At 43.1% G+C, this 12,518-nt stretch overlaps 1 protein-coding gene across 1 annotated transcript in view; it reads left to right on the top strand.

Annotated features, from left to right (window-relative positions):
* Positions 1–12,518, top strand: part of NSG2 (neuronal vesicle trafficking associated 2) — a 40,797-nt gene that overhangs the window by 13,494 nt on the left and 14,785 nt on the right. The gene's annotated exons all lie outside the window — the stretch shown is intronic.

Here is a 12,518-nt window from a genome sequence, read left to right as displayed (position 1 = left end):
TGAGTGCCCTCAACTTTCCTTGACTGCAGCTGAATTGGGGAGGCTTAGCTCCTCCTAAAATCAGACCCAAAACGTGGCACAAAAAACATTAGAGCTGCTCAGAGAAAAGTGAGGAAATATTTGAATTAAGCAGTACACACTATGGAATGCAATCTTAGAAGGTCTGATCCCGTGTCTACTAAGGTCAATTACAGTTTTGTCATTGACTTAAATGGGAACAGGAGCTAGCCTGAAAGGGAGAAGACTTGTGTCTGGTCCAACAGTCCTTGTCCCTGAAAAGCTAGGACTGGGCTTGTAATAATGAAAGACTTTGTTCAATTCCTTGCTGTAGATTTCTGGATGTTACGTTACATGCACTCTCTGCAGTCCATTATTTTGCCCATTTGCACTTGTTTCGGTAAGACACTGAAACATGAGTGTCTCAGCAAAGTCTGAAACTAAGAACAATGCAGACTTCAAGTAGCAACACAATTTTGTTACAGCTACCCTCACTACCTCAGGAGACAAATATCACTTTGGACACCCGGTATGTCAAAATGTAATACGCAAAAACATGATCCAATACAAATCAGTTTAATTGGTCTTTATTGCAGTTTGAGACTTGACGGTTCAGCTTTCTAGAATGTTCAATTTTTTTAACAGCATTTTTGTAAAACACTGTTGAATTGTTTAATTTCTGCTTTTAATCAATTCACCAAGTAGTACATCTGGGTAACTCCATTGATTTGATCTGGGACATTTAAATCCGTGACTCATTTTCAAGCGGTCTATGAATAAATGTTAGTGGTCTAACTTTTTCAGGAGGCATGTTGTGCTTTGATCTCAGTTAGTTACATGGGGCCCTATCATGCTGTTGATTTTTACTGCATTGATATTATCAATGACACAATTGCCTAGAACTTTTCATACCCCTTTTCCACCAATGGTGCCACTGCAGTGGTCCCAGCAACAGTGTAAATGCTAGTATAAACAGGGCTCAGGAGTTTAAAACCCTGGGTCATAGAAACCACAGCATACATATCCCAGTGTGCGTTATGAAAACCAGCAGTAGAACTAGATACTGTACCTGGGAAACAGATTTACAGAGGAATAAAATACAGCATCCTGTTTTCAAGATGTGCATTGTGCTAGAGCAGTGGTTCTCAACCTGCGGCCTCTGGGCCTCTTGCAGCCCAATCAGCACAATGCTGTGGCCCATGTCACATCCTCAGGGCCATACAGATAGTATTGGATGCATAACACATTGTGGGCAACATATGCAGCTCACAATGGTAAATAGGTTGAGAACCATTGTGCTAGAGGCACCTTATAAATGGAATTGTTTTCATCACCATAAGTAACTATGTGCTACCATCTATTTAGAGCTCAATCCTGTAGTCCTCAATCTGGAAACAGACAATGCAAGATCAGATTTTAATTCCATCCAAGGATCTGGCCCGAATATTTAAAAAGAAACCAAGAACATTTGATCCTTCTGTTTTACGCAGGTTGGAGGCCCATGATTTATTATAATATATGGTTAAAATTTAGTCCGGCTGAGTGTATAAGTTTTGTTTCATCTTCTCCTGTTATGGGGTTTCTTATTTTTCCAATTACTCTGTCCCCCCAGCCTGCTTCTATAGCTCAGATCCTCCTCTTGAATTTTTTGTGCTCTCATCTTTGTATTTCTGGTCCATCTCTTTCCCTCCCCTTGCCATCTGCTCTTGACCTCTTCCCCACACATAGCATAAGTAGCCTGGCCAAGAGATTGGCCATGGGGAAGCAGGCTGTGATACCAAAGCCCATGTCAGACGCATCGATGTAAATGTCTAAACTGACTTTCCTTTTGCTGCACTGGAGAGTTGCTGTGGACCCACAGCTCTTCCCATGCAGCCATGCAGTGCAACTGTTTCTTTTTAAAGCTATTTCCTTTCCCCTAAATCCATATGATTTTCATTCTGTACTTTTCACTGTCACTTATTAATCACTCAGTGGATAAGACTATAAATATCTACCCACCTGTTTTTCATGAGGCTTCCACATATTGTATTAGGTTTGTGGTATTATTTCCTAACCAAAATGAGCTGAGATAATAGATTGTATTTTATTGCTTTTGTACTGGATTTTTTTCTATTATGCTTCATTTTTACATGGATGCATATTTTAGGAAAGTTATTAAAAATACCTCCCTCTGGTTATAGGCAGGTCTATTATCTGATACTGATGAACTCATTTTGCATTTGCTTTCTGTAAGAGGAAAGCACAGTAAATGCTTAACTTTTATTATCTCAGTTTTGGCTTCATTTTTAAAACCTTTTTTTTTTTTTTAAAATTTTTTTATTTAAAGACCATATAAATGAGATCGTCATTTTCTGTTACTGGCTAGTTGCTCTGTACAGCATTCCAGCGAGTGATGCGTTGGAAATATCATCCACATGTTCTCATTAATGGGCAAATTAAAATTAGAGTATTTGTATATATGTGAACCAGATCCTCAGGTGTAAAACTTGAGCAGAATCTGGCCATATGTATTCTAGACCAAATGAGTCATCCCATTGATTTCAACAGGATGAATGGGGTGGGGAAGGTGAGCGAGCTGTGGGTCAACAGCTGATGTGTGTGAGTGGGGTGGAGGTGATGAGACAAGAAGGTAACCAGGAGATTGATCTCCTAATGCTCATGTACATGTCATTTTACTGTTGGATTAGGCACTCGGTAAATCAGGCGTCCTCTTTAAAGGATAAGAAATGAGGTGTTTTGCTTCCTGCTTTCCCCCCTAAGGGCAGTATTATCATCAGTTTGGCCAGAAATAAATGTTGTGATAATAAGACAAAGTGAGACTCTGCCATTAATAACCATGAGTGGGAAGAAGCTGCTGGGATTCTATGTGTATGATTGTTACCCATCTGCTGCTGCTGCTTCTCCCTCTGCCTGTTAATGTTCCTTATCTAGTGCAGGGGTTCTCACAACACATCGTTTGGTGGCCTCAGAGTGCAGCCACTAACTCTTGCTGGTCGCCGCGCTGACAATTTTCCTAAAATACTTAACTTTAGGAAAAACAAATAAATATGCACATCTACATGTCCAAGTTACTGTAATTTATTTCTGTAGGGTTTTTTCAGACGCAGTAATAAAAGTAACTTACAGTTGTCTCTATTCTCTACTGGACCTAATCAGAATAGAAACACAATTAAGGCGCTTTGCATGTTCTTGTCTTTTTGTTGCTGTTTCTTTTGCTTTTTTGGTTGTGCTTTTTTCTTCTTCTAAGACTTGCTGGCTGGTAAGTCTTCGGCTGTGAAAAGTGATATTTGTATGTTTGTTCATATCACTTTTCATACCAGACTTACGCAGCCCCATCAAGCCCCGGGACAAATTTAAGTCCTGAATGGGGAGGTGGGCAGGGAGGCAGCAGGGCCCAAGGATGATGGCGGGGGTGATGAGCCTGGAACCTGAGCCTGCCACCGCATGGACAGAGCCTGAAGCCCCGTGGCCAAAGCCAGCCTCCCCTACCCTGGGAAAGTGGGGAATTCACCAGCTGCCTTCACCTGCAGAGTTTTTCTCTATGGAGGGGGCAGGGCCCAACCGCTGCTGGTGGCCCTGGGAGAGGGGCCACTGCTTTGCACCTGCCCTATCACAGCCCAGATGACTGTGGCCGCAAGGAAAGGCCCTGGTGGCCACATGCGGCCACAGTGGTCGCATTTGAGAAACACTGATTGAGTGTGTCAACTCCTTTCTCTGTGTTAAATTCCTCTCCGCCTTTGGTCACTTTGGTACAGGAAAGTTCACAGGGAAAGGAGGAGGTTTTCCGAAGGGTTTCATTTTCTCCAAGCCATGTGGTTACATCACAGAGAACTTTTCCCCTTCTCTGGGGAAGTTTCAGGACCTTATGTACATGAGGAGTCGAATCCTCAGATGCTGTTTATTTTCCCTTACTGGATATCTTTTATTGAAGATGATAATAAATTATTAGACAACCTTCCAACATGAGCCTGCCAAAGTCAGAATCGAAGCTTATATATGTGTATCTTTCATCCATCTAGAACAGTACAGATCTGATCTCTTTAATTATCATAAAGTCTGACAGCAGCAACTGTCCCCGGGTGATGATTCTTATTTCAGTCTTACCTCTTCCTGGAATTTTTGATAGTTTCTGCAACTTGTCACTTCTAATATATGAGATTGTGTTTCTTTATAGCTCAGTACAGTGTGTCCTGGAACTTTGACCAATTAGGCTTATTCTTCAGCTAGATGAGTCATCTCATCCATAGTTTGACAAATGTTTAAATAGTTATGTGTAGACAGGTTACAAGAAAATGATGTTAAAATAGCATTAAGCTAGAGCCGTCTATACACAAAAGGAATTTCTTTCCTTATTTTATCCCTTGCCCCTCCAGAGAAGAAATGACAAAATGTTTCTAAGCCAGTTGGCAGTGGTTTATGTGTCTTATCCCTTCTGGGCTGATATACATTTCCAGAATGCCTCTCTAGGAAGTTTTTGAACTTGTTTAGGCTGTTTTCCTCTCACTCTGTGATATTGAGGTATTCCCAGCCCTCCACGAGATCCGACAGGTCCATCAACAAGGGGTGGGGTGAGGTTATAGTGATTACTTTGAAATACATAGCAATTATTTGCCATGCTGTCAGGATTGTGCTTATTACTATCCCTTTTGTTGGGTAACAAAGCCATGGTGCAGTAGATAAGATCTGGTAGTTAAATGTATGATCATAGAGGTGCCTTAAGGCCCTGCCAAGACAGTGTATTCCTTTCTGGAGAGTCAGAATGGATCCAAGCCTAGGTATATCAGGTGAGGCTCACCTCTTCTATAGGCTATGACATTTCAGATGATAGCTTTTGAGAACAAGCTGGTGATGTGCTAATATTGTACAGAAATTCTGAAGTGGCCATGTTAGCATCTTTCTGTCAAACTCAGGACATGTCAAATGCTTTTCTGATTTCAGGGCACATTATTCTTTGAAGGTTTTTGACTATTTGGAAGGGCATTGTCTCCAAGGGTTACCTTTGCCTTTCTACATTTTCTACCTTCCAGTTAATATAGAAGCCTCTGATCCAGTTACTGTTTGTACCCCATCTCCTCTCTCCCTTATTACAAGCAAGTAATTTCACTGTGTGACCAGTGTGACTTCAGTAATCACTAAACTCTGTAAAAGCTGTGGAGCACTGGCCTTCATAGCTGAGTGGTTTAGTGCATCAGTTGCGGTGATGGACTGTAGATGCCATCTATTGCAAGACTTCCACATTTCTTTGCTTTTTATGGATCCTCCTCTTGAGAAAGCTAAATTCATTGGTCTCCGGACATTGAAGTAATAAAACCACACTCTTGTATCTAACAGAAAAAGACTGAGAGTGGATGGATAGGGGAGAAATTAAGATATTTCATGTGTTGTTTTCTTGTGAGCAATTTATCTAGCTGGAAAATCAGTTGCACGTATTGATCGTTGCTTCACTAAACAAGATTGGAAACTTCACCCTTTGCTATAAGGCAATGAGATCCATTTTCAGAGTCACTGGCTGTGTAATCCTTTCCTTTTGAGAATGCAATCACAATGCATTTCTTATCACTCCAAATCAAAAAAGGTCCAGAGATTGCTTGGAGGAAGGTATTTCTAATATGCAGTGGGATTAATGATTCAACTCACTTTTCAGCAGGTTCCCAAAGTGCAATGGAACCCATTTAAATATGCCTGTTACCTGAATGCACATACCAAAGCAATGAGCTTCCTCTGACCCAAAGTCAAAGAAGCGAAATGAAACCACAGAGCCTATTTCAGAGTCATGTTTATTCAGTAAAAAGTAAATTGCAATAAAAGCTTTTCCCTCCAAAGGAGAGAGCCTGGGTGCCTCAAGCCAAACCCTGCAAGGCAGACAATGTGATAATCTCTTGCTAATCAGAAGTGTGCATATATTTAATGCCTCTGGCTCAGAATTAAGAATGGCTTTATATTGTGGATTGGTGAAGGGGCAGGGCCAAACATTCTGCTAGTATAAATATGTGCAGCTCCATTGACATCAAAGGAGTTTCATCTACATACACCAGCAGAACATTTGGCCCCTCCATGTCCAAGAGGTTACTCAGATAGATACTGAACTGCAAGCACGCTCATCCTGCAGGCACTGCATTTCTTAAGGAATGAAAGAGTGTTTGGCTCATTCTCCTATTGGAGTGAATGGGGGAGTTTTGCCATTGACTTTAGTAGAGGCACATTTGGGGCCAGAATCTTTATTTGTATATATCTGTAGTTGAAATCTGCTGAGATGCCACCAAGAGTTTCTTAAACTACGTGATGTAAAGAATTTGCTATGTGAATTTTTTGGCTGCCAGAGGCATGTCGTCCAAATTACTGCACCTTGATTTGTATGTTGATTTGTAACGTATTGCATCTTGCATTGCAACATGGATAGATCAGCTACACATCCATCCACGCGTTTTCAAAAGGGCACCTCGCCATGGCATCTGGGATACCAAGCATGGTGCTCTGTTGTTCTCCCCTGTGAAATTCTGCTCTGCCATTCTCCCTCATAGGTGTGGCTCTCCCACATTACCCTTCCCCCCAAGTGTGTTATTCTTCTACCTCCCCTACCTCTGGGTGCTCTTCTGCAACACTCCCAGTAAGATGTTGACCTGCCATGTTCTCCATGTGCTTCTCCAGAGGATGGGAATGAATGTGCTGTGCTTCTCCATAAGTTGCTGTTCTCCCATGCTTGCCCACGGGGTGCTGGTCTCCCACTCTTCCATGTAAGGCACTGCTTTTCCACGTTTGCCTGTAGGACTCTGCTCTGTGCTGATATTCCATTCACTAACCTGCAGACAGATGTATCACTTAAAAGAAAATGGGCTGGTGTGTGTCCTTGTACCCATTCACTGTAGATCTGTATTTTTAAATAAAAGGATCCTTTAATTGTTAAGTTGCCACAGGGCAGCAGTTACTCATGGGGGAAAAGCTTGTGTGCAGGAGCTGTGCAGATTTCCCTACTTCTTTTTAATAATAATAATAATAATAATAATAAACAATGTTACCATAGCAACTGCCACATCACATATCCGATATCTTTGAGATGCAGGATGCTGCTGAAAGATCATATTACATTCACTAATGCGAGTGGTGCTTCGGGGAGGGAATGTACTCTAATAAACAGAGATTTTTCTTACTTTAGTGATAATTGTTAATGCAACTGGGTTATTATTTCCGGGCTGCACACTGCACATGGTGCTCTAATGTTCTTTATGTTCCAGGAAAGCAAGGGGCAAAATGAAGAGTTACAAGTGGAGGTGAATAGGTAACATGGAGACAAGGGAACAGCCGGAGTGAGCGTGATAGGAGTGAAATGCAAGCTGAACTGAAAATTTGTTGTTACTCTGGGTACATCCAGCTTAGGTAGTGGTGATGTGCTTTCTTGGTTGCTCAGACTGTGTAGAATGTCCTGGGTGTTATTCAGCTTCAGGATGTTTCTCTGATAATCTGAGGTGAAAAACTTGAAAAGTTAGAAGGTTTCGCTGCTTATCCATGTTCTTTGGGAGTACTCATCTACTACCAAACTTAGCTCCCTGTCTTTGCAGATAAACCTCCTTCCCCAACAGGCTCTGTTTCCCTTCTACTCTATCTGACATGGTGTTGTTTTAGGGGAATTGGATGATTGCCTGTTCGCTGTCTCTGGCATATTGTTTGTGATGAGGTGGCTCCCAACAAACGTGAATCTTCTTCAGAAGGTGACTGGGTGGCCTTTCCCCCTGGGCTCCAGCCTTAGGCTTTCTTCTAGGATGGCCAGGAGGAATTCTCTTCCGCTCCAGTGTGATGGGTTACAGTGCCTCCTTATTGAGGTGGCTGATGCCATCGCTTACGGTTTACTGGCCTCTGATCCACTTTAAGCTAGTGCAAACTAGCTCCTGTGCAGCTCTGGAACTGTGCAACTCAAAGCACATATACAAGAAAATAAGAAATGTTGCTGATCTCCTTTTTGCCTGAGACCAGCCATTATTCTTCCCCTCCTTTCCCCCGGGCTGTGAGGGGGACAGAAGAAGAGTGGCATATGTGTCCCAGTTAGGGCTGCCAATTTTCTAATCACACAAAACTGGACATCCTAGTCCCGCCCCTTCCCTGAGGCCCCGCCCCCGCTTACTACATTCGCCCTCCCTCAGTGGCTCGCTCTCCCCCATCCTTAGAGGTTTGGGGTGCAGGAGCGGGCTCTGGGTTTTGGGGGGAGCTCAGGGTTGGGGCTCGGGGTTGGGGTGCAGACTTACTCGGGCAGCTCCTGGTCAGCGGTGCAGCGGGGCTAAGGCAGGCTGCCTGCCTGGCCTTGCCCTGACACTGCGCTGTGCCTTGGAAGCAGCCAGCAGCAGGTCAGGTGCCTAGGCGGGTGGAGGGGGGGCAGGAGGCTCCGCGTGCTACTCTCGGCCGCAGGCACTGCCCCTCTAGCTCAGGGCAGGGGCAATGTGTGGAACCCTGTGGCCCCCCCCGCCCCCCCCCAGCCTAGGAGCCGGACCTGCTGGCTGCTTCCGGGGCGTAGCGCGGTGCCAGGACAGGTAGGGACTAGCCTGCCTTAGCCCTGCAGCACTACCGACTGGACTTATATCAGCCCGGTCGGTAGTGCTGACTGCAGCCGCCAGGGTCCCTTTTCAGCTGCGTGTTCCGGTCGAAAACCGGACACCTGGTCGCCCCAGTCACAGTCATTCTCACACCATGCACAGAGACAGAATGATTTAGCCAGTTGTGACAGTAACAATTCTAAGCTTTGAAGATGAGTTGAATGGGTGTTTGTGACTCACTCACTAAAAAGTAAATAGCACCACTTTTCATATGCTCAGATATTTTAGCCTTATATAGTACTATCAGTCGGGCAACTTTCCATTTTTCTGCATATGGAAAAGTCTGAGTTCCATATGAACACTTCCAGCTAACACCTAGGTTCCTGTTACAAAAAAGCCAAGTCAGGAACACCCCCATAAAGGTTCTGAGACTAAAATACACAAAATAAACATATTTTGATTTGACTGGATTCTTAGATAGAAAGAATTGGGGGCCACCTTACAGACAAAAGAAACATAGGTGCTTGTATCAAAAGTAAAAACCCAAACAAACACAGGAGTATACCTCATTTTCATGCCCATATTCTACACATAAATTCTGTTGTACCAAAGTAATACTTAAATACCTCAGATGTATTTCTTGCTTTCAGTAAACATGAACAAATTAATCAGCTGAGCAGATTTAGCTGAAGGGTTTTTCTTTGTTTGTTAGTGGAATTTTCTGCCGTTTCTGTTCAGACAACATGTATGTAAATTGACAACCATTGAGATCAGTGGGACTACTCACATGAGTAAGTGCTATTTGCATGAGTAAGTGTTTGCTGATTTGGTTCCCTGAATCTGTATTCTCTGCAGATACAATGGAAATCTCAATTGACCCTTCACTACAGTGTCACAAATACAGTACAATTCCTGAATGGGTTTATGTTAAAGGCGAGGGTTGCTGAGACTGGATGGGAGCCCACACAGGACACAAATTGTACAACATAACAGCAGCTTCAGTTTAGTTTGAATAATTTCATTAGACGGGGTCTCTTTATCTTTAACAACCAAATGTCATATTTCTTTCTGGTGTCTTCCCCTGGTTATGGCCCCTATTTGTAGGGTAATTTTCTTGTCAGCAGTTAGGGTGGAATAAAATATATTTGAGGCTGGCTTATTTTTCTTTTTCCATTATTATAGCAAGCGAGAACTAACGTAATGGAAGGGGCAGAGATGTCTGTTGACCTGAAGCCAAGGCAAAGTTTGTTAACTCTCGCAAAGTGCGTTTCAAGTGCGGTATCCAAACCTCAGAATGCTCAAAACTGGACGAGGGAAACACTTCACCCTATTTGTTCTGTACAGTTTCATTCTACTTATCATAAAGCAGCACAGGCTGCTGACTGAGCACTGAATAGAACTGAGCTCCCTCCTGTTAACACTTGCAGGCATATTAAACATGTTGGACCAGATGCTCAGTAGGTGTAAATTGGTGAAGCTCCTTTGAAGACACCAGCTGATACTTTTTAAAGTAACATTTGTATTTTAAGTTTCAGAGCAGCAGCCGTGTTAGTCTGTATCCGCAAAAAGGACATGAGTACTTGTGGCACCTTAGTCTCTAACTTGCCACAAGTACTTCTTTTATTCGTATTTTAATACAGTAATAACTTACTCAATTTCTCATATAAAAGAAAAGAACTTTAAATTCTCCTATTGCCCAGGGGGCGCATTTGTGGCCCAGCCAATTTGTAGCAAATGCAGGAATGTCTCTACACTCTGTACTAGTGTGAGGTGTCCATATAATAAGCATAGTTTTGTGAGAGAAATGGGTATACTGGACCATGAATGCTGGTGCTCTGTTAGTTTTATTTCCTGACCCACTACGACACATACAGATATGGCAATGCATTTTAGTACCTCAGCCTTCTCAAAGAGAAAAACTATCAATTGATTTTTTTAAACCATCAGGGCGCCCCAGACAAAGGTACTTTAAAATATGCAAGAGTGGCCTTTGGTTTCATTTCAAGTGAAAAATCCACTGGCTTGGGGTGGGGGAAGTCATCTTATGCATTTTAATGTAACAGCTTGATTGTTCCAAGGATATTTAAATCTTTAAATCAAGGCCTCTGTTGCTAGGGAGGATGTGCTAAATGTCAGAGCTGCATGCAAAATGGAAATGTAAAAAGTGATGGGAGCACAAATAAACAGGAAAAGAAGCTTAGAAGAATATGACTTTGTGGTTCAGCCCAGTGAAGCAATACTGAGGCTGCAAACCCTGCTTAGGTAATTGCACCGTCCACACATGGCTTCAGCAGGTAAGTTGTGTGAGGTCGCAGTTTCTCAACCTAGAAAAATTGTGCATGAAGCAGTGGAGCAGTCAGATTAAACTAATTTGAAGCAGTTAGACACTGCCCCAAATAAGGGGTAGTGCTAGGTGCATTGTTCCCAGGGGCATAGTCGAGCAAGGATCATACCTCAGAGGGTTCACTGAAACTAGGGGAATTTTTAAAAACTGGTTATAGCCTTAGTGTAAACCTGCTTTTAGCTAGTTAAGGATACCTGATCAGAGCACCTTAAACTGAGTCTAAAGAGTGGGGCAGATTCTGTCCTGTGCCAGAGATTCGCTCCGTGCAGGACAGAAGGAGGCAGCATCAGGGAGCAGGTGCTAGCGCCCAGCTCTGCGATTTACCATTGGTGGTGGAGTGGATCTCTGCTGCTCCCCGACCGGACTCTCTACCACTTGTATTGTGCTCCTGCTCCTGTAAGGGGGCAGAGGCACCAGGCTTGAATATGGCTCATTTGTGTCAGTAGGGAGTTCCTCTCTGAGTAGGGCCTTCTCTGCTGGCAATTTGTGGACAGAATCCAGCCCCTTGGCATGTCTGAGTTGCACAAAGGATTAAAATCTCAGGAGAGAATCTGCTTTATTGTCTCTAACGATTTTAAAAACCAGTCAGAAAACTTCCCCAGCATTGAAAGGTCCATAGAGCGCCGGCATCTCCCTGGGCACAAGAGAACTCTGCACTCTTCTAAGCAAGGCTTGTCATTAAATGTCTGCTCCCAGCAGTGTTGGCCAGCTCCAGAACTGTGATTGTCCCTTTGTGCAGGGTGTGCCAAGTTGCTGTGAGGAGGCTCCTTGTGTTATCTTCCTACCCTGCACACCTCCATGCGGCACAGGGTCAACCCAGTCCCCATGTCTTTTAATCCAGTGAATGCTTCTGTATGGCTTTCCCACTTAGCTATTTAGTTTAGTTTTGCTGAGTATCACCAACAGATTTGCAGGTTATGGCCTGATCTTCAGCATTAAGGAGCTCCCAAAAATCTCGTTAGGCCAGTGGGAGTTGCAGGTGCTCAGCATCTTAGAAAATCTGGACACTGCCTACTAATATCAAATCATAAACACACTGGGCTGAAAGGGACCTGGAGAGGTCCCCTGCACTGAGGCAAGATCTTGTAAACCTAGACCATCCCTGACAGGTGTTTGTCCAACCTGTTCTTAAAAACCTACCACAACAGGGATCCCACAACCTCCTTTGGAAGCCTATTCCAGTGCTTAAATACCCTTATAGTTAGAAAGTTTTTCCTAATATCTAACCTAAATCCCCTTTCTGCAAATTAAGATGATTACTTCTTGTCCTACCTTCAGTGGACAAGGAGAATAACTGATCACCATCCTCTTTATAACAGCCCTTAACATATTTGAAGACTGTTGTCAGCATATTCTCCATTCCATTATCCAAGTCATTAATGAAAATATTGAATAGTACCAGTGTCAGGACAGACACCTGTGGAACTCCATTGGATACATCCTCCCAGTTTGACAGTGAGCCATTGATAAAATTTCTCTTTAAATATGATCTTTCACCCAGTTTTACACCCGCCTTATACTAATTTCATCTAGACCACATTTCCTTAGTTTGCTTATGAAAATGTCACGTGGGACTATGTTAAAAGCCTTACTAAAATCAAGATATATCACATTTACTGCTTCCCCCCATCCAGTAGGTTAATATCCCTGTC

Source organism: Natator depressus, chromosome 8, assembly GCF_965152275.1.
Source record: "Natator depressus isolate rNatDep1 chromosome 8, rNatDep2.hap1, whole genome shotgun sequence".
NCBI lineage: Eukaryota > Metazoa > Chordata > Testudines > Cheloniidae > Natator > Natator depressus.
Note: the sequence above shows the minus strand (reverse complement) of the source record. Positions and strands in the feature narration are given on the sequence as shown.